This window comes from Rutidosis leptorrhynchoides, chromosome 7 (assembly GCF_046630445.1).
Source record: "Rutidosis leptorrhynchoides isolate AG116_Rl617_1_P2 chromosome 7, CSIRO_AGI_Rlap_v1, whole genome shotgun sequence".
Lineage (NCBI taxonomy): Eukaryota > Viridiplantae > Streptophyta > Magnoliopsida > Asterales > Asteraceae > Rutidosis > Rutidosis leptorrhynchoides.
In genome coordinates, this window is record NC_092339.1 from 271,115,268 (window position 1) to 271,134,977 (window position 19,710).

The window sequence follows — 19,710 nt, forward strand, 5'->3', positions numbered from 1 at the left end:
GAAGAGTCTTCAACATCAATGCGGCAGAAGCGCAGGAAGACCCGGAGTTTGTTACGGGTACGTTTCTTATTGATGAAAAACCTGCTTATGTTTTATTTGATTCGGGTGCGGATAGAAGCTATATGAGTAAAGATTTTTGTGCTAAATTAAGTTGTCTATTGACGCCTTTGGATAATAAATTTTTACTCGAATTAGCAAATGGTAAATTAATTACAGCAGATAATATATGTCGGAATCGAGAAATTAAACTGGTTAGTGAAACGTTTAAGATTGATTTGATACCAGTAGAGTTAGGGAGTTTTGATGTGATAATTGGCATGGACTGGTTGAAAGAAGTGAAAGCAGAAATCGTTTGTTACAAAAATGCGATTCGCATTATGCGAGAAAAAGGAAAACCCTTAATGGTGTACGGAGAAAAGAGCAACGCGAAGCTAAATCTTATTAGTAATTTGAAGGCGCAAAAACTAATAAGAAAAGGTTGCTATGCTGTTCTAGCACATGTCGAGAAAGTACAAACCGAAGAAAAGAACATTAATGATGTTCCCGTCGCAAAAGAATTTCCCAATGTATTTCCGAAAGAATTACCGGGACTACCTCCACACCGATCTGTTGAATTTCAAATAGATCTTGTACCGGGAGCTGCACCAATAGCTCGTACTCCATATAGACTCGCACCCAACGAAATGAAGGAACTCCAAAGCCAATTACAAGAACTTTTAGAGCGTGGTTTCATTCGACCAAGCATATCACCATGGGGAGCTCCTGTTTTGTTTGTCAAAAACAAGGATGGTACATTCTGGTTGTGTATCGACTACCGAGAGTTGAACAAACTTACCATCAAGAACCGTTACCCATTACCGAGAATCGACGACTTATTTGATCAACTACAAGGCTTGTCGGTTTATTCGAAGATCGATTTACGTTCCAGGTATCATCAAATGCGGGTGAAGGAGGATGATATTCCGAAGATTGCTTTCAGGACGCGTTACGGTCATTACGAGTTTATGGTTATGCCGTTTGGTTTGACTAACATACCAGCTGTGTTCATGGACCTTATGAACCGAGTGTGTGGGCCATATCTTGACAAGTTTGTCATTGTTTTCATCGATGACATACTTATTTACTCAAAGAATGAACAAGATCACGGAGAACATTTGAGAAAAGTGCTCGAATTGTTGAGGAAAGAAAAATTGTACGCTAAGTTTTCAAAGTGTGCATTTTGGTTGAAAGAAGTTCAATTCCTAGGTCACGTAGTAAACAAGGAAGGTATTCAGGTGGATCCGGCAAAGATTGAAACCGTTGAAAAATGGGAAACCCAGAAAACTCCGAAGCATATACGCTAATTTTTAGGACTGGCTGGTTACTACAGAAGGTTCATCCAAGATTTTTCCAAAATAGTAAAACCCTTGACTGCATTAACACATAAAGGGAAGAAATTTGAATGGAAGGATGAGCAAGAGAAAGCGTTTCAGTTGTTAAATAAAAATTAACTACAGCACCTATATTGTCATTGCCTGAAGGGAGTAATGATTTTGTGATATATTGTGATGCCTCAAAGCAAGGTCTTAGTTGTGTATTAATGCAACGAACGAAGGTAATTGCTTATGCGTCCAGACAATTGAAGATTCACGAACAAAATTATACGACTCATGATTTGGAATTGGGCGCTGTTGTTTTTGCATTAAAGACTTGGAGGCACTATTTATATGGGGTCAAAAGTATTATATATACCGACCACAAAAGTCTCCAACATATATTTAATAAGAAACAACTGAACATGAGGCAGCATAGGTGGATTGAGTTGTTGAATGATTACGAATTTGAGATTCGTTACCACCTGGGGAAGGTGAATGTGGTAGCTGACGCTTTGAGTAGAAAGGACAGAGAACCTATGCGGGTAAAAGCTATGAATATAATTATTCGTACTAACCTTACTACTCAAATAAAGGATGCGCAACAGGGAGTTTTAAAAGAGGAAAATTTGAAGGATGAAATACCCAAAGGTTCGGAGAAACATCTTAATATTAGGGAAGACGGAACTCGATATTGAAAAGACCCGTCCTAATCCATCTGGACGAATACATTACATTTGGTTACATCGCGAGGTACTTGACCTCTATATGATACATTTTACAAACATTGCATTCGTTTTTAAAAGACAAACTTTCATTTCATCGAAAGTTGACGGCATGCATACCATTTCATAATATATCCAACTATAATTGACCTAGTAATAATCTCGATGAACTCAACGACTCGAATGCAATGTCTTTTGAAATATGTCATGAATGACTCCAAGTAATATCTCTAAATCGAGCAAATGCACAGCGGAAGATTTCTTTCATACCTGAGAATAAACATGCTTTCAAGTGTCAACCAAAAGGTTGGTGAGTTCATAGGTTTATCATAAAACAATAAAATTCATCATTTTGATAGACCACAAGATTTAAATGCTGCATGGTACAAATGGGCCCGAATCCTATACCCACATGTAATGTACATGCGCTATCTTTTAAATACAGTACACCTTTCTTGTGTACGAAATCATCTTTCATAAATCCTAGTAACCGTACACATATCTCGTGCACAAAAATAACATACACATAGCCTGTGTATAAAATCATTCTCTCGATACATAACATTCACTTTTCATTGCTTTCATAGCTTGGCTTAGTAACCGACCTTAACATATAATGTGCATAATAATATCCCCAAAACATAACATCTCGTCTGTATAATAATCATATAAACTTCGAAGTACTAAACACCACGCCCACTAGCCCTTCCGTCTAGTGAACATTCTAGGTGGGGGTGTTAAACCCGGTAGCTACCTTTAGGATTCGCGTCAATTAGGCGTGCACTAATTCTAAAAATTAGTGATGTTCCCTAATTCTTAGGTTACCAAGCAATAATAATCAGGGGAAAAATATTCATATCAATTGTGGCAATTATCACGTCCACATAATTCAATGGTGGCAATTATCACGTCCACATAATTCATTCGAGGAATGTTTTGCTTGTGTCTATCTCGTCAAACATTTATAAAAGCATTTCATGTATTCGCAGTTCAAAATGTATTTCAAAAGCATTTAATAAAGCAGTTGTAAAAGTAGCGCACGTATTCTCAGTCCCAAAAATGTAAAGAGTAAAAGGGAATCAAATGAACTCACCTAATGTATTTGGTAGTAAAAATACATATGACTATATTGAACAATGTAGGGTTGGACTCGGATTCACGAACCTATATCATTTGTATATTTATTAATATACATAATTGTAATCGAATAAGTTTATATATACATATATATATAATTTACTAATTATATTATTTTTTTATATTAATAATATATGTATATGTCTTATATATTCATTTGTTTGTTATGTTATATGTATTAAATATATATATATTTATGTTTGTATTTCATTTGTTTATTAAAACATTAGTTCTATTATACTAAGTTAGTATTAGTAAAAATAATGATAATAACATTAATAATATACATATTTTAATAATAACCCTATTAGTAAATTTTATCGATGATATTAATAATAATACTTGTGAAAATATTAGTTTTACTGTTTATGATAGTTATTAATAATTTACTAATAATAATGCTTCTAATAATAATAATAGTAATAGTATCTTATTTAGATTATGACTTACTTATAGTTTTACTCATTTCCATATTTCTATTCATAAATATATAATTATAATCCTTACAACAAATTTTTATCATAATACTAATTATAATAATAATGATATTGTTAAGACAATACTTATTTGAATAATACTAATAATACTTATAATAATAATATTGAATGATACTAACTACTTATTTTATCATTACTAATTGTAATTATATTACTTGTAATAATAATAATATCTAATATTAACAATACTAGAACAGATATAATAATATTTATTAGTAATAATCATACTGATAATAATAAGTGTTAATTAATGATACTAATAACTATAATACTTCTAATAATGATAATGATATACAATTGATAATAATTATAACAATAATAATATTAACAATAATAATAATGATAGGAATAAATAAGAAAGATAAAAAAAGAGTATATACCCTTCTCTAAAAAGAATTGCACCATACGGGACTCGAACCCGCGACCTCCTGTTTAACCGAACCAACACTTAACCATTCGTCTGTTTTCATTTTTCTGATTAATACTACCACTTATTTATATATAACCCGTTTCATAGTGCCTTCATCTTCTTCTTCACCCAGAACCCAATTCATATCATATCAACAGGTTTTAAAATTTTGAATTAAAACTTGGAATTTAATTAGACATAACTAGTGGTTGATGAATTGCTCAACAAAATCAAAAGAAAAGGAAAAGAAAAAAAAAATTAAAAACAGATAACCTGCTGTTGTTAGCTCGCGAAGAACTCCCAAACCCATTTTCAAAATCTGAATCCTTTTAGCTTATGAATATAACATGAAAGACATTTTAAATCATTTATATAAACTTTAGAAATTATCAATTGAACCTAAAATAACCTACAATAACTTAATTTGAATGAAGAAATCCGATTTGACTTTTTACTATAAAGTTTGACTTATCAAATTCGAAATCAAAAGAGAAAATTGAGGCTTGATAACTTACAAATAGATCGGTTTAATGATCCCTAACACATTTGCATTTACAGATTTTGATGTTTAACTCTAAACTGACCGATTGATTAAAGCAGTTTATGAAGAATACGTTTCAAATTATTTGAGTTTTATTTTCGATTCATAGAAAATACTAGCAGACTGTAATTGATAATGATGGTAGTAGTTGATTGATTAAGAATGGAGGATGAGATAGATGTTGTATATAAATCGAAGGAATGGTGTCGACATAATCACACAAGCAGAACAGAAAAGTTGAAAAAAAAAACTGATTGATATTACGCATAATTTTCTGATTTTTATACCTATATGTTTAATATTAATAATTAATAAATGTATTTATAATATTAATAATACAATCAATATTACTAATACAATATTAAAAATAATAATAATAATAACAATAATATTAATATAACAACCATATTCAAACTTGTAATTTAATTTAATATATTAACACTATGTATTATTAATTATATTAATTATGTTATATTTAATAATTTTATAATATATTTCATAATAACATATATTAAATATTTAATACTTATACATTTTATATATGTATATATTACAATATACATGTAATAATATTTATATATTGAAATCATATATAATCACACGACTATATATATAATTATGTTTTAAATCATGTTTTATTACGTAATTAATTATATTAAATATTTTGAGACAAATAAACTCAAGGTATACATTTAATACTTTCTTAACATTGACAATTTATGTTCGAAATTCTTTATATTCAATATACCATATATATTCAAAATAATAAATTTTAGTTATTTTACGTTATCTTTCATGATAATTAAATCACATAATAGTTCATTGATATACTTAATTTACTATATATATATATATATATATATATATATATATATATATATATATATTTCTGTTTACAGTTAAAAGTTCGTGAATCGTTGAAAACAGTCAATGGTTAAATGAATATATATGAAACATAGTTCTAAAATTTTCCAGACTCAACATTACAGACTTTACTTATCATGTCGAAATTGTATTAAGATTAAGTTTAAATTTAGTCGAAAATTTCCGGGTCGTCACAGTACCTACCCGTTAAAGAAATTTCGTCCCGAAATTTGATCGTGGTTGTCATGGCTAATCATAATAAATGTTTTCATGACTCATACGAGTTAGAAATTTGAGTTTTATCATCATTGAGCAATATAGATAAAACAATTCGATTATTCGAAGAGTACGAATGAAGTTATCACAAAAGAGTAAAATAAAGAAGTAAAGATTTGTCTTAGCTTTTGACGTAGTCAGGTTGAATTTAGAAAATAAGGTGCGTCTTAGCTTTTGACGTCCTCTCGGTTGAATTCCGGAATTCAAGGGATATAAAGAAAATCTTCGAAATCTAAAAGATTTGATTCTTCGGCGAGTAAGGAAATTAAGATCTCTATAATTAAATACGGTGAACTGCCTCGATTTCTCTGTCTGATATTCCCATTATAAATAAAACTTTTTCCGTTCCATTAGTTTCACCATTCCTATACTTTCTTTCTTAGTTCATATATCCCAAAAGATTATTAAAATGCTTAATCCAGTTCTAATCCTTGATATTTTCCTAATTATTATTTCTGTCACCCTTCTTTTCAATCTTCCACCAAAAAAATCTGTTTACTTTTACTATTACCTTAGGGTGATACTATTCTTAATTCTACCGTGTCTTTATATTGCTATTCGTATTAATATCCATGATTTGTAACCTCCGTGTTCTTATTGGACTTTATATTTTCTCTTATATTTTGGAGCTCTTTGCCTTTTTATTCTATTCTCGACCTCTAGTAATGCGAGTAATGGTCCAGAATTCGTAAGTATTGAGTTTCGAATGAATTTAATGTTCTAAAGAAGAAAGAACGTAAGAGCACGAGTTGATTTGTCAAATTACTAGAATACCTCGAAAAAGACCGAATCATCAAGAAAAATATTTTCTTGATATGTTTAGAGATTAGATATAATGTAAGAGTCGTGTAACATGGCACATAATGTCGTTATATCTGTGAATCATCACGTTCCATTTAGAAACTCAGCATGACTTACTGTAATATAATCACGTTGATCAAGTGTCATTATACTATACTAACTCATGCATCAGTTCCCAACACTACTTCAATAACATTCATATTTCAAGCTCGAAAGTTTACAGAATATTGAAACTAACAGTTTCTATATGATGTAACACTGATAGCGCGAAGAGATAAATAATTTCGGACAAGAATATTTATGAAAATATCCTCAGAAATATCGAAGATATTTATGATGATATTTTGGAATTTCTAAGATCGAAGGTTGATGAAGAAAATTTGTTCGCAAGAGTTTAGGGTCAGGAGTAAGGTATTCGTTAATGACTTCAACAGGTACTGAATCATTTGGTTTCTTTGAGGGCAGGTTTAGTCTTTGTGATTTGTCCACATCCTCCTTCATGGTTTGCTTAATCCGTTTTCTGGTTCCAAATTTTGTGAGCTTTGCCAACACACTTATTCTTTATCTTTATACCTTCGACGGTTAAGGTTTTGTACAGTTTTTTTTGCTGCTGTATTCAGCTTGTACAGTTTTTGGAGTATTGATTTGTAGACTGGGTGCTTTTCAAAATTTCAGAGTGGAAGATCATAATTCTAAGAGATAAGCATTATATGTATACTTATAACTGTTGATGTAGACATGCTACGAGATTTCAAAATACTGATTGCTAATTCACGGTAATTGGTACAGTAATTCCCGTTATAAGATGTAAATGAGTAAATTATAGGGTTTCACTGAATATAGTGATTTTTCAGAAATTCAAAGATCACTGAAGTTGCTGATAAGTTTACTGCTAATGTAGTGGGATATAAACGGTTTCCCGGTATTGATGACGAAAGACAACTTATATATCAGGGTTATAATAAGCTAATCCGAGTGAAAAGTCGAAGTTGACTTGTTGGAGCTGTGACAAAATTGGCTAATTTAGAAAGGGATTGCAAAGTTAATTTGGGTAATAATAACACCAAAGGAATTAACACAGCTATGTGTTAAACTTTTACTCAGTTTCTGAGGGTTTTTCAGGTGCATAACTATGTGCATAAATCCTTCCTTCAGTAGATGAAGTTGTGGTTGGTTCATCCTCTCGATTGTGGTGTTTTCAAGAATCATGAAAGGTTTGAACACGGATTGAAATCGTCAAGATTCAAATGAGGTTTAAGATGATATCAAGTGGCAAACTTGAAGAATTGTTTAGTTTCATATGTTATAATCAATATTTTAATTCATTTTAATTGTCCAATGTCGGCAGTCCACCGTTGATAGTCCACAGTTGACAGTCCAATATTTCATATATAGCTTAATATATAATATTCGAATTAATTAATACGTATCGTGACCCGTGTACATGTCTCAGACTCGATCACAACTCAAAGTATATATATTATTTGAGAATCAACCCCAACCATGTATAGAGAACTCGATCATTACTGCATATAGAGTGTCTATGGTGATTCCATATAATATATATAGATGTGTCGATATGATATGTTAAAACCTTGTTTACGTGTCCCGATATTTAAATTGCGTAAAATAAATAACATAAATTAAATGATGATAAATTAAATGCGTAAAGTAAATAACAGAAATTAAATGACGATAAACAAAATTGTGATAGTTAAATTGCGATAAATAAACTGCGATAAATAAAATGTAATCAGTTAGCTAGGAACAGTTAGCGTAGATTCTTAACAAAATTCCTCATAGTTAATTTGTTTGTTTCTAACAAATTTTATTTTGTCAAATGTTTTCTTCATTATGCCACTTGTTGGATTCTGATAAATCAAAATCCAAATATGAAATTGGATGAATATGGTTATTCTGTGGTGAACAGATTTGTATATCGGTGGATGTAAGTAGGATAGTAAACGACTATTGAATCAGCTTTGAAGAATGTACATTGTAACTTATTAATGTGAAATCTGAATATTCCTCGGGTATTACCTACCCGTTAAAATATTTTCACAATTAACACTTTATACGAAAGAATTTTTAATTAAATCTTTATGAAAACATATATACATATATATTTTCTTCAGATGTAATCATGGATTCATTGAGTTACTATGATATTAAACTCATTTGGTTTACCGTTAGAACAAGAATACATAATCTCTAAAACATTTAGAGATTACTTAATCGCTATGTAGAACGAAGATAATCGATGTAGAATGATACATAGAACGATGATTATACTCGAGGTACAGAATGAGATGTTGAGGCATGGATTGTTGATGGTACTGGTGCTGTTACTGATGGTACTGTTGGTGCCGGTGATGTTGCTGAAGCTGGTACATTTTGCACCATATTCTTCAAATTTATTTTTCGAGCGCGAAGTTTGTTGACTTCTTCTATTATTCCGGGGTGATTGTCGGTTGGAACGAGCGAATGAATAAGGTTTAGAATTTTAGATAGAATATAATCTTGGTGAGATATTCGGAAAATGAGAGAGAAAATAGTATTATAAACAGGTTCGCCGGTAGGTGTTTCAGGTTCATCGCCAAGAGGTAAATTCGGTTGGTGGAATGGAAAGGATCGCTTTCTTCTTATCTCTGTTGGTTTAGTCGACTACGAACCCATCGCCAATTCATCCTGAATTGGTGATGACTGATTTTGTTGATCCTTTCCAGTTATACTGCTTTCGAAGTTCAAGTGTGTTTCCATATCGGAATAGTTGTCGGAATTCGAGGAACATGAACTGGTTGAGGGATTCATCTCGTACGATCAGATGAAGGATTTTTGATAAGAATTAGATTATAAGATGTAGATTAGTACCCTGCAATACATAATTTACATATGCATATATAATACTAAAATCCCATAAGTTACGGAGGAATCTACGGAAGCTGTCAGGCAAAGGTAACAATAACAGATACGCTAAGATATGAATTTATCTATACACAGTCCATGCAATAGAGGCAGTAAGACGTGTCTAGACTTTAAGGATGATAAGCAGGTAATTTTCTAAGGATGATAAGCATATGATTTTCGACTAGAAATGATAAGCAAAACTTTTGACATGCAGTCACGGTCGAAGTTCAGACTCACTAATGCATACTAACAACTCATCAGTTATACACACTAATGCAGACCTGGTTCGCTAAGACCACCGCTCTGATACCAACTGAAAAGACCCGTCCTAATCTATCTGGACGAATACATTACATTTGGTTACATCGCGAGGTACTTAACCTCTATATGATACATTTTACAAACATTGCATTCGTTTTTAAAAGACAAACTTTAATTTCATCGAAAGTTGACGGCATGCATACCATCTCATAATATATCCAACTATAATTGACCTAGTAATAATCTCGATGAACTCAACGACTAGAATGCAACATCTTTTGAAATATGTCATGAATGACTCCAAGTAATATCTCTAAATCGAGAAAATGCACAGCGGAAGATTTCTTTCATACCTGAGAATAATCATGCTTTCAAGTGTCAACCAAAAGGTTGGTGAGTTCATAGGTTTATCATAAAACAATAAAATTCATCATTTTGATAGACCACAAGATTTAAATGCTGCATGGTACAAATGGGCCCGAATCCTATACCCACCTGTAATGTACATGCGATATCTTTTAAATACAGTACACCTTTCTCATGTACGAAATCATCTTTCATAAATCCTAGTAACCGTACACATATCTCGTGCACAAAAATAACATACACATAACCTGTGTATAAAATCATTCTCTCGATACATAACATTCACTTTTCATTGCTTTCATAGCTTGGCTTGGTAACCGACCTTAACATATAATGCGCATAATAATATCCCTAAAACAGAACATCTCGTCTGTATAATAATCATATAAACTTCGAAGTACTAAACACCACGCCCACTAGCCCATCCGTCTAGTGAACATTCTGGGTGGGGGTGTTAAACCCGGTAGCTACCTTTAGGATTCGCGTCAATTAGGCGTGCACTAATTCTCAAAATTAGTGATGTTCCCTAATTCTTAGGTTACCAAGCAATAATAATCAGGGGAAAATATTCATATCAATTGTGGCAATTATCACGTCCACATAATTCAATGGTGGCAATTATCACGTCCACATAATTCATTCGAGGAATGTTTTGCTTGTGTCTATCTCGTCAAACATTTATAAAAGCATTTCGTGTATTCACAGTTCAAAATGTATTTCAAAAGCATTTAATAAAGCAGTTGTAAAAGTAGCGCATGTATTCTCAGTCCCAAAAATGTAAAGAGTAAAAGGGAATCAAATGAACTCACCTAATGTATTTTGTAGTAAAAATACATATGACTATATTGAACAATGTAGGGTTGGCCTCGGATTCACGAACCTATATCATTTGTATATTTATTAATATACATAATTGTAATCGAATAAGTTTATATATACATATATATATAATTTACTAATTATATTATTTTTTATATTAATAATATATGTATATGTCTTATATATTCATTTGTTTGTTATGTTATATGTATTAAATATATATATATATATATATATATATATATATATATATATATATATATATATATATATATATATATATATATATATATATATATATATATATATATATATTTATGTTTGTATTTCATTTGTTTATTAAAACATTAGTTCTATTATACAAAGTTAGTATTAGTAAAAATAATGATAATAACATTAATAATATACATATTTTAATAATAACCCTATTAGTAAATTTTATCAATGATATTAATAATAATACTTGTGAAAATATTAGTTTTACTGTTTATGATCGTTATTAATGATTTACTAATAATAATGCTTCTAATAATAATAATAGTAATAATATCTTATTTAGATTATGACTTACTTATAGTTTTACTCATTTCCATATTTCTATTCATATATATATAATTATAATCCTTACAACAAATTTTTATCATAATACTAATAATAATAATAATGATATTGTTAAGACAATACTTATTTGATTAATACTAAATACTTATCATAATAATATTGAATGATACTAACTACTTATTTTATCATTACTAATTGTAATTATATTACTTGTAATAATAATAATATCTAATATTAACAATACTAGTGACAGATATAATAATATTTATTAGTAATAATCATACTGATAATAATAAGTGTTAATTAATGATACTAATAACTATAATACTTCTAATAATGATAATGATATACAATTGATAATAATTATAACAATAATAATACTAACAATAATAATAATGATAGGAATAAATAAGAAAGATAAAAAAAGAGTATATACCCTTCTCTAAAAAGAATTGCACCATACGGGACTCGAACCCGCGACCTCCCGTTTAACCAAACCAACACTTAACCATTCGTTTGTTTTCATTTTTATGATTAATACTACCACTTATTTATATATAACCCGTTTCACAGTGCCTTCATCTTCTTCTTCACCCAGAACCCAATTCATATCATATCAACATGTTTTAAATTTTGAATTAAAACTTGGAATTTAATTAGATATAACCAGTGGTTGATGAATTGCTCAACAGAATCAAAAGAAAAGGAAAGGAAAAAAAAATTATAAACAGATAACCTGCTGTTGTTAGCTCGCGAAGAACTCCCAAACCCATTTTCAAAATCTGAATCCTTTTAGCTTATGAATATAACATGAAAGACATTTTAAATCATCTATATAAACTTTAGAAATTATCAATTAAACCTAAAACAACCTACAATAACTTAATTTGAATGAAGAAATCCGATTTGACTTTTTGCTATAAAGTTTGACCTATCAAATTCGAAATCAAAAGAGAAAATTGAGGCTTGATAACTTACAAATAGATCGGTTTAATGATCCCTAACATATTTGCATTTACAGATTTTGATGTTTAACTCTAAACTGACCGATTGATTAAAGCAGTTTATGAAGAACACGTTTCAAATTATTTGAGTTTTATTTTCGATTCACAGAAAATACTAGCAGAGTGTAATTGATAATGATGGTAGTAGTTGATTGATTAATAACGGAGGATGAGATAGATGTTGTATATAAATCGAAGGAATGGTGTCGACATAATCACACAAGCAGAACAGAAAAGTTGAAAAAAAAAACTGATTGATATTACGCGTAATTTTCTGATTTTTATACCTATATGTTTAATATTAATAATTAATAAATGTATTTATAATAATAATAATACAATCAATATTACTAATACAATATTAAAAATAATAATAATAACAATAATATTAATATAACAACCATATTCAAACTTGTAATTAAATTTAATATATTAACACTATGTATTATTAATTATATTAATTATGTTATATTTAATAATTTTATAATATATTTCATAATAACATATATTAAATATTTAATACTTATACATTTTATATATGTATATATTACGATATACATGTAATAATATTTATATATTGAAATCATATATAATTACACGACTATATATATAATTATGTTTTAAATCATGTTTGATTACGTAATTAATTATATTAAATATTTTGAGATAAATAAACTCAAGGTATACATTTAATACTTTATTAACGTTGACAATTTATGTTCGAAATTCTTTATATTCAATATACCATATATATTCAAAATAATAAATTTCAGTTATTTTACGTTATCTTTCATGATAATTAAATCACATAATAGTTCATTGATATACTTAATTTACTATATATATATATATATATATATATATATATATATATATATATATATATATATATATATATATATATATATATATATATATATATATTTCTGTTTACAGTTATAAGTTCGTGAATCGTTGGAAACAGTCAATGGTTAAATGAATATATGAAACATAGTTCTAAAATTTTCGAGACTCAACATTACAGACTTTGCTTATCATGTCGGAATTGTATTAAGATTAAGTTTAAATTTGGTCGGAAATTTCCGGGTCGTCACAGATATAGGGCTGAAAGAATTTGGGTACCAAAGTTTGGAGATGTGAGAGAAATGGTACTTAAGGAAGCACATAAAACCAGATACTCAATACATCCTGGAGCGGGAAAGATGTATAAAGATCTCAAGAAACATTTTTGGTGGCCGGGTATGAAAGCTGATATCGCTAAATACGTAGGAGAATATTTGACGTGTTCTAAGGTAAAAGCTAAACATCAGAAACCATCGGGTCTACTTCAACAACCTGAAATCCCATAATGGAAATGGGAAAACATTACCATGGATTTCATTACTAAATTACCAAGGACTGCAAGTGGTTATGATACAATTTGGGTAATAATCGATTGTCTCACCAAGTCAGCACACTTTCTGCCAATGAGAGAAGATGATAAAATGGAGAAGTTGGCGCGATTATACTTGAAGGAAGTTGTCTCCAGACATGGAATACCAATCTCTATTATCTCTGATAGGGATGAAATATTTGTTTCAAGGTTTTGGCAAACATTACAACAAGCATTGGGAACTCGTCTAGACATGAGTACTGCCTACCACCCACAAACTGATGGGCAGAGCGAAAGGACGATACAAACGCTTGAAAACATGCTACGAGCATGTGTTATTGATTTTGAAATAGTTGGGATCGACATCTACCGTTAGAAGAATTTTCCTACAACAACAGTTACCACTCGATTATTGAGATGGCACCGTTTGATGCACTTTATGGTAGAAAGTGCAGGTCTCCGATTTGTTGGAGTGAAGTTGGGGATAGACAGATTACGGGTCCAGAAATTCTCCAAGAAACTACAGAGAAAATCATTCAAATTCATCAACGATTAAAAACTGCCCAAAGTCGACAAAAGAGCTACGCGGACATTAAGAGAAAAGATATAGAATTTGAGGTTGGAGAAATGGTCATGCTTAAGGTTTCACCATGGAAGGGCGTTGTTTAATTTGGTAAATGGGGGAAACTAAACCCAAGGTACATTGGGCCATTCAAGATTATAGATCGTGTCGGACCAGTAGCTTACCGACTTGACTTACCTCAACAACTCACCGGGGTACATAATACTTTTCATGTCTCGAATCTGAAGAAATGTTTTGCTAAAGAAGATCTCACTATTCCGTTAGATGAAATTCAAATCAATGAAAAACTTTAATTCATTGAAAAACCTGTCGAAATAATGGATCGTGAGGTTAAAAGACTTAAGCAAAATAAAATACCAATTGTTAAGGTTCGATGGAATGCTCGTAGAGGACCCGAGTTCACCTGGGAACGTGAAGATCAGATGAAGAAAAAATACGCACACCTATTTCCAGAAGATGCGTCAATACCTCCAACAGCTTGAAATTTCGGGACATTTCACCTTTTATCAAAAGTTATGAGATTTCAAAGCTAGAAAGCTTGAATCTTTTATGTTCTTGAAGATCTTCAAAGCAAAAGGCTAGATCTTCAAGTTCCATGAAGATCATAAACACAAGTTTTGATCTTTTAACAAAATAAAAGAGTTCATAAGTTAGAAAACTTAGATCCAACAAAAGTAATGAAGATTCAAAGCTAGAAAGCTTAAATCTTGAATGTTCTTGAAGATCTTTAAAGCATGAAGCTAGATCTTCAAGTTTCATGAATATCATAAACACAAGTTTTGATCTTTTAACAAAAATAAAGTGATCTTAAGCTATAAAGCTTAGATCCATCAAAGTAATGAATATTCAAAGCTAGAAAGCTTGAATCTTTAATGTTCTTGAAGGATTGAAATCAAAGTTTGAATCTACAAGATATAACAAGATCAAAAAGCTAACAAGCTTGATATTATAAAGATAATGATGATGTCGTAATTTAGAGAAGAATAAGAAGAAGAAGAAAAAGAAGAAGAAAATTTAAAAGTTACAATTTTTAGAGTGAGAAAGACTAGAGAGAAAATTAAAGAGTAAGTGTGTGTAAAATGAGAATGAGATCAAGTGTAAAATGGATGAGAATAGCTTGGTATTTATAGTGGTGATGGGTGGTGGTGGCCGTGGGGTTGGGGGGGGGGGGGGACAAGGGGACCCTTTTTTCTTAGTGGTGGTCTAAAGGTGGTGCTTATTATTAGGATCCCATGCAACATTTGTGATAATGGGTAATAAAAATGCTAGTAACAAGACTAACTAGTGAGCATAAGTAAATTACTAAGCGTAATTAAGCAACCAAAAACCCAAGTAATTATTATTAGGAGATAACAATTAGTATTACGTAGTCGTAATATTCCAATTACGATAAAAGTTAAACGTGTACCAAAACATATAGCTCGTTCTAAACGTCAAGTGGCACTAACGGTCATAAAAGCATTCGGGGATCAAGTTAAGTAACTAAGTACTTAATGGCACGTTTTATGGTATTAACGAAAGTAATTAACATGAAATAAGATCCCAGAATATAAACCAACACAGTACGCACAAATACGCAGTTTCGTGAAAGTAACAAGCACAAAAGTAAGTCGAAAAAGTCGGGTCGTTACACTATGTAGTAGATCTCACTTTGTATTTCCATTAGTAGTTTCATGATTTCACCTATGCATTGTATGGAAACTTATAGATTGTATGCGAATTTTTCTTATTATGTAAGGAACCTAATGTTATTTGAATAATTACATGGCGTTTTCTTTTAGAAATTGTATGATTGTATTATGATATCGGTCTCTAGCTTGCCATGCTTAGTTAACAAGTTATTTGATGTTTAAATACTTGATTACCATACTATTACGACTTTATTATTATTAAATGATGAATATTGAATGGAGTCAAAACTATGTGTTTGGAAGATCAATGACAACAAGGAGAGCCGCAGGCAATAACGCAAATCTGGGAAGAACTCCTACTGTGGCCCAGATCGAGGAAATGGTGATTGCCAGTGTGAATGCGGCTTTGGCTAACGCCAATCTTGTACTGAATCCCATGGCTAACCTGAATGCTCGAACCGGGTGTTCCTACAAGGAAGTTGCAAACCGCAGTCCTTCAGCGAAACGAAAGGACCAGTCGGGTTGATGAGATGGTTCGAGAAGTTAGAATCAGTATTTTGAGTTAGCAACTGCCCTGACGTGCACAAGGTTAAGTACGGATCTTGCACGCTGGCAGATGGTGCTCTGACGTGGTGAAACACGTTCGCCCAAGCTCATGGAATTGATGAAGCAACATCATGGGAAAAATTCAAAAAGGTAATGATATAGGAATATTACCCTAGCACCAAGATTCAGAAGATAGAGACAGAATTCTGGGAGTTAAAGGTCTCAGGAACTGAACTTGCTAGTTACAACCAGAGATTCTTGGAGTTGGCCTTAATGTGCCCTGCAATGGTTACTCCTACGTACAAACGGATGGAGTGGTATGTATGGGTACTTCCTAAGTACATTCAAGGAAATGTCACTTCTTCAAAACCAGGGACTATTTAGAAAGCAATGCGCATAGAGCAGACCTTGATGGATCAGGTCACCCGTCGAGAGCCAGCGAAGGTACAGTCAGGGATTGGAGCAAGTGATGGGAAGAGCAAATGAGATGGAAACAAGAGTAGAGGTACTGAATAGAACCCAGCGAAGAGGCATGAGAACTTTAGGGGAAACAATGAAGGGAGGAGCATTAACCCAAACTACAAAGGTAACCTTCCTCAGTGCAAGAGATGCTATAAGCATCATACTAGGTATTTTAATATGGTGTGCGAGAAGTGTAAGAAGAGGGGTCACATTGGTAAAGATTGTAGGACCAACACACCAGTTGTGAGAGCAAACCCGAATGCACCAAAGAATTGTTTTGAGTGTGGCCTACAGGGTCATTTTAGGAATGATTGTCCTAACAAGAAGAAGGATGTACGGCCAGTGCGTGGAAGGGTCTTTAACATGAATGTTAGAAATACCTGCGAGGATCCTTACTTGGTCACATGTACGTTCACTGTTAATAAGCTATTAGCTTCTGTCTTATTTGATACTGGTGCCGATAGGAGTTATATGTGTAGAAATTTTTGCTCTAAGTTAGATTGGTCATTAGTTCCTTTAGATGAGAAGTACTTGGTTGAGGTGGCTAATGGTAAATTTGAGAGGGTAGATCAAATTTGTCGCGGAAGTATAATACACTTAGCTAGTGTGGATTTTAAAATTGATTTGCTACCCATTAAGTTGGGGAGCTTTGAGGTGATAGTTGGCATGGACTGGCTGTCTAAGGTAAAAGAGGAATTTGTTTGTGGAGAGAAGATTCTTCATATACCTCGCGAGGATGGTGTGCCATTGTTAGTTTACGGAGACAGACGTAGCCCGAAGCTGAACCTCGTTAGCTATTTGAAGGCTCAGAAGTTCATGCGGAAAGGGCATTATGCTATTTTGGCGCATGTGAAGAAGTTGGAAACTGACGAGAAAAGCGTCAAGGATGTGCTGATTGTAAACGAATTCTCCGAAGTTTTTCCAGAAGAATTTTCAGGATTACCCCCACCACGATCGGTGGAGTTTTAGATTGATTTAGTCTCGGGAGCTGCACCTGTAGCTGGCGCGCCTTAACGACTTGCACCGACCGAAATGAGAGAGTTGCAGAGCCAACTACAAGAATTAGTATAACGTGGATTTATTCAACCAAGTTCTTCACCTTGGGGAGCTCCCATTTTGTTCTTGAAGAAGAAGGACGGATCTTTCTGGATTTGTATCCACTACAGTGGGTTGAACAAGTTTTACGATCAAAAACTGATATCCTCTTCCAAGGATTGACGACCTATTCGATCAGCTACAAGGATCAAGCGTTTACTCGAAGATTGATTTACGGTCAGGTTATCACCAGTCGAGGGTGAAGGATAACGATATCTCTAAGACCGCATTCCGAACTATCTATGGCCATTATGAGTTTCTCATGATTCCATTTGGTTTGACGAATGCACCTGCCATATTCATGGATCTTATTAACCGTGTATGTAGCCCCTATCTCGACAAGTTTGTCATTGTCTTTATTAATGATATATTGATTTACTCGAAGATCGAAGAAGAGCACGTGCAACACCTCAGATTGGTGTTAGAATTGCTAAGAAAGGAAGAACTTTATCCCAAATTCTCTAAGTGTGATTTTTGGTTGAAGGAAGTGAAATTCCTAGGCCATGTGATTAGTAGTAATGGAATTCATGTAAGCCCCACCAAGATCGAAGCCATTAGTAAATGGGAGACACCGAAAACCCCAACCCAGATCCGAAAATTTCTAGGACTTGCAGGCTATTACAGACGATTCATTCAGGATTTTTCCAGAATAGCTCGACCCCTCACTGTACTGATGCATAAGGGTAAGAATTATGCGTGGTTACAGAGCAAGAGTCTGCGTTTCAGGAACTGAAGCAGAAGCTGACCACTGCACCGATCTTATCGCTATCGGAGGGAAACATAGATTTCGTGATTTATTATGACGCTTCGCGATAAGGCTTTGGTTGTGTGCTGATGCAATGCACTAAAGTTATCATCTACGCCTCATGACAGCTGAAGACTCATGAGTAAAACTACACAACACACGATTAGCTCGGACCTGTGGTTTTTGCACTTAAGATGTGGAGGCATTATCTATATGGGACCAAGAGCACAGTGTACACCGACCACAAGAGCCTCTGGAATATCTTCGATCAGAAGCAATTAAACATGAGACAACGTCGTTGGGTTAAGATGCTAAACGACTATGACTGTGATATACGCTATCACCTCGGGAAGGCGAATGTGGTAGCTGATACCCTTTATCGAAAGGAGAGAACTCCACCTCTTAGAGTTCGGGCATTAAATCAGGCTATTCGCATGAACCTCACCAAACAGATCTGGGAGGCTCAATTAGAAGCCCTGAAGGAAGAGAATATTCCGAACGAGATTCTTAGAGGACTACAGAAACAATTTGAAGTTAGGGAAAACGGAACCCGACATTTTTCTGGAAGAATTTGGGTGCCACGATTTGGCAATCTCGATGAATCACACAAGACGAGATATTCGATTCACCCAGGAACGGGAAAGATGTTCCATGACCTCAAGGAAAGTTACTGGTGGCCTAACATGAAAGCTAATATTGCTACATATGTTGGAAAGTGCTTGACTTGTTCCAAAGTCAAGGCCGAGCATCAGAAAC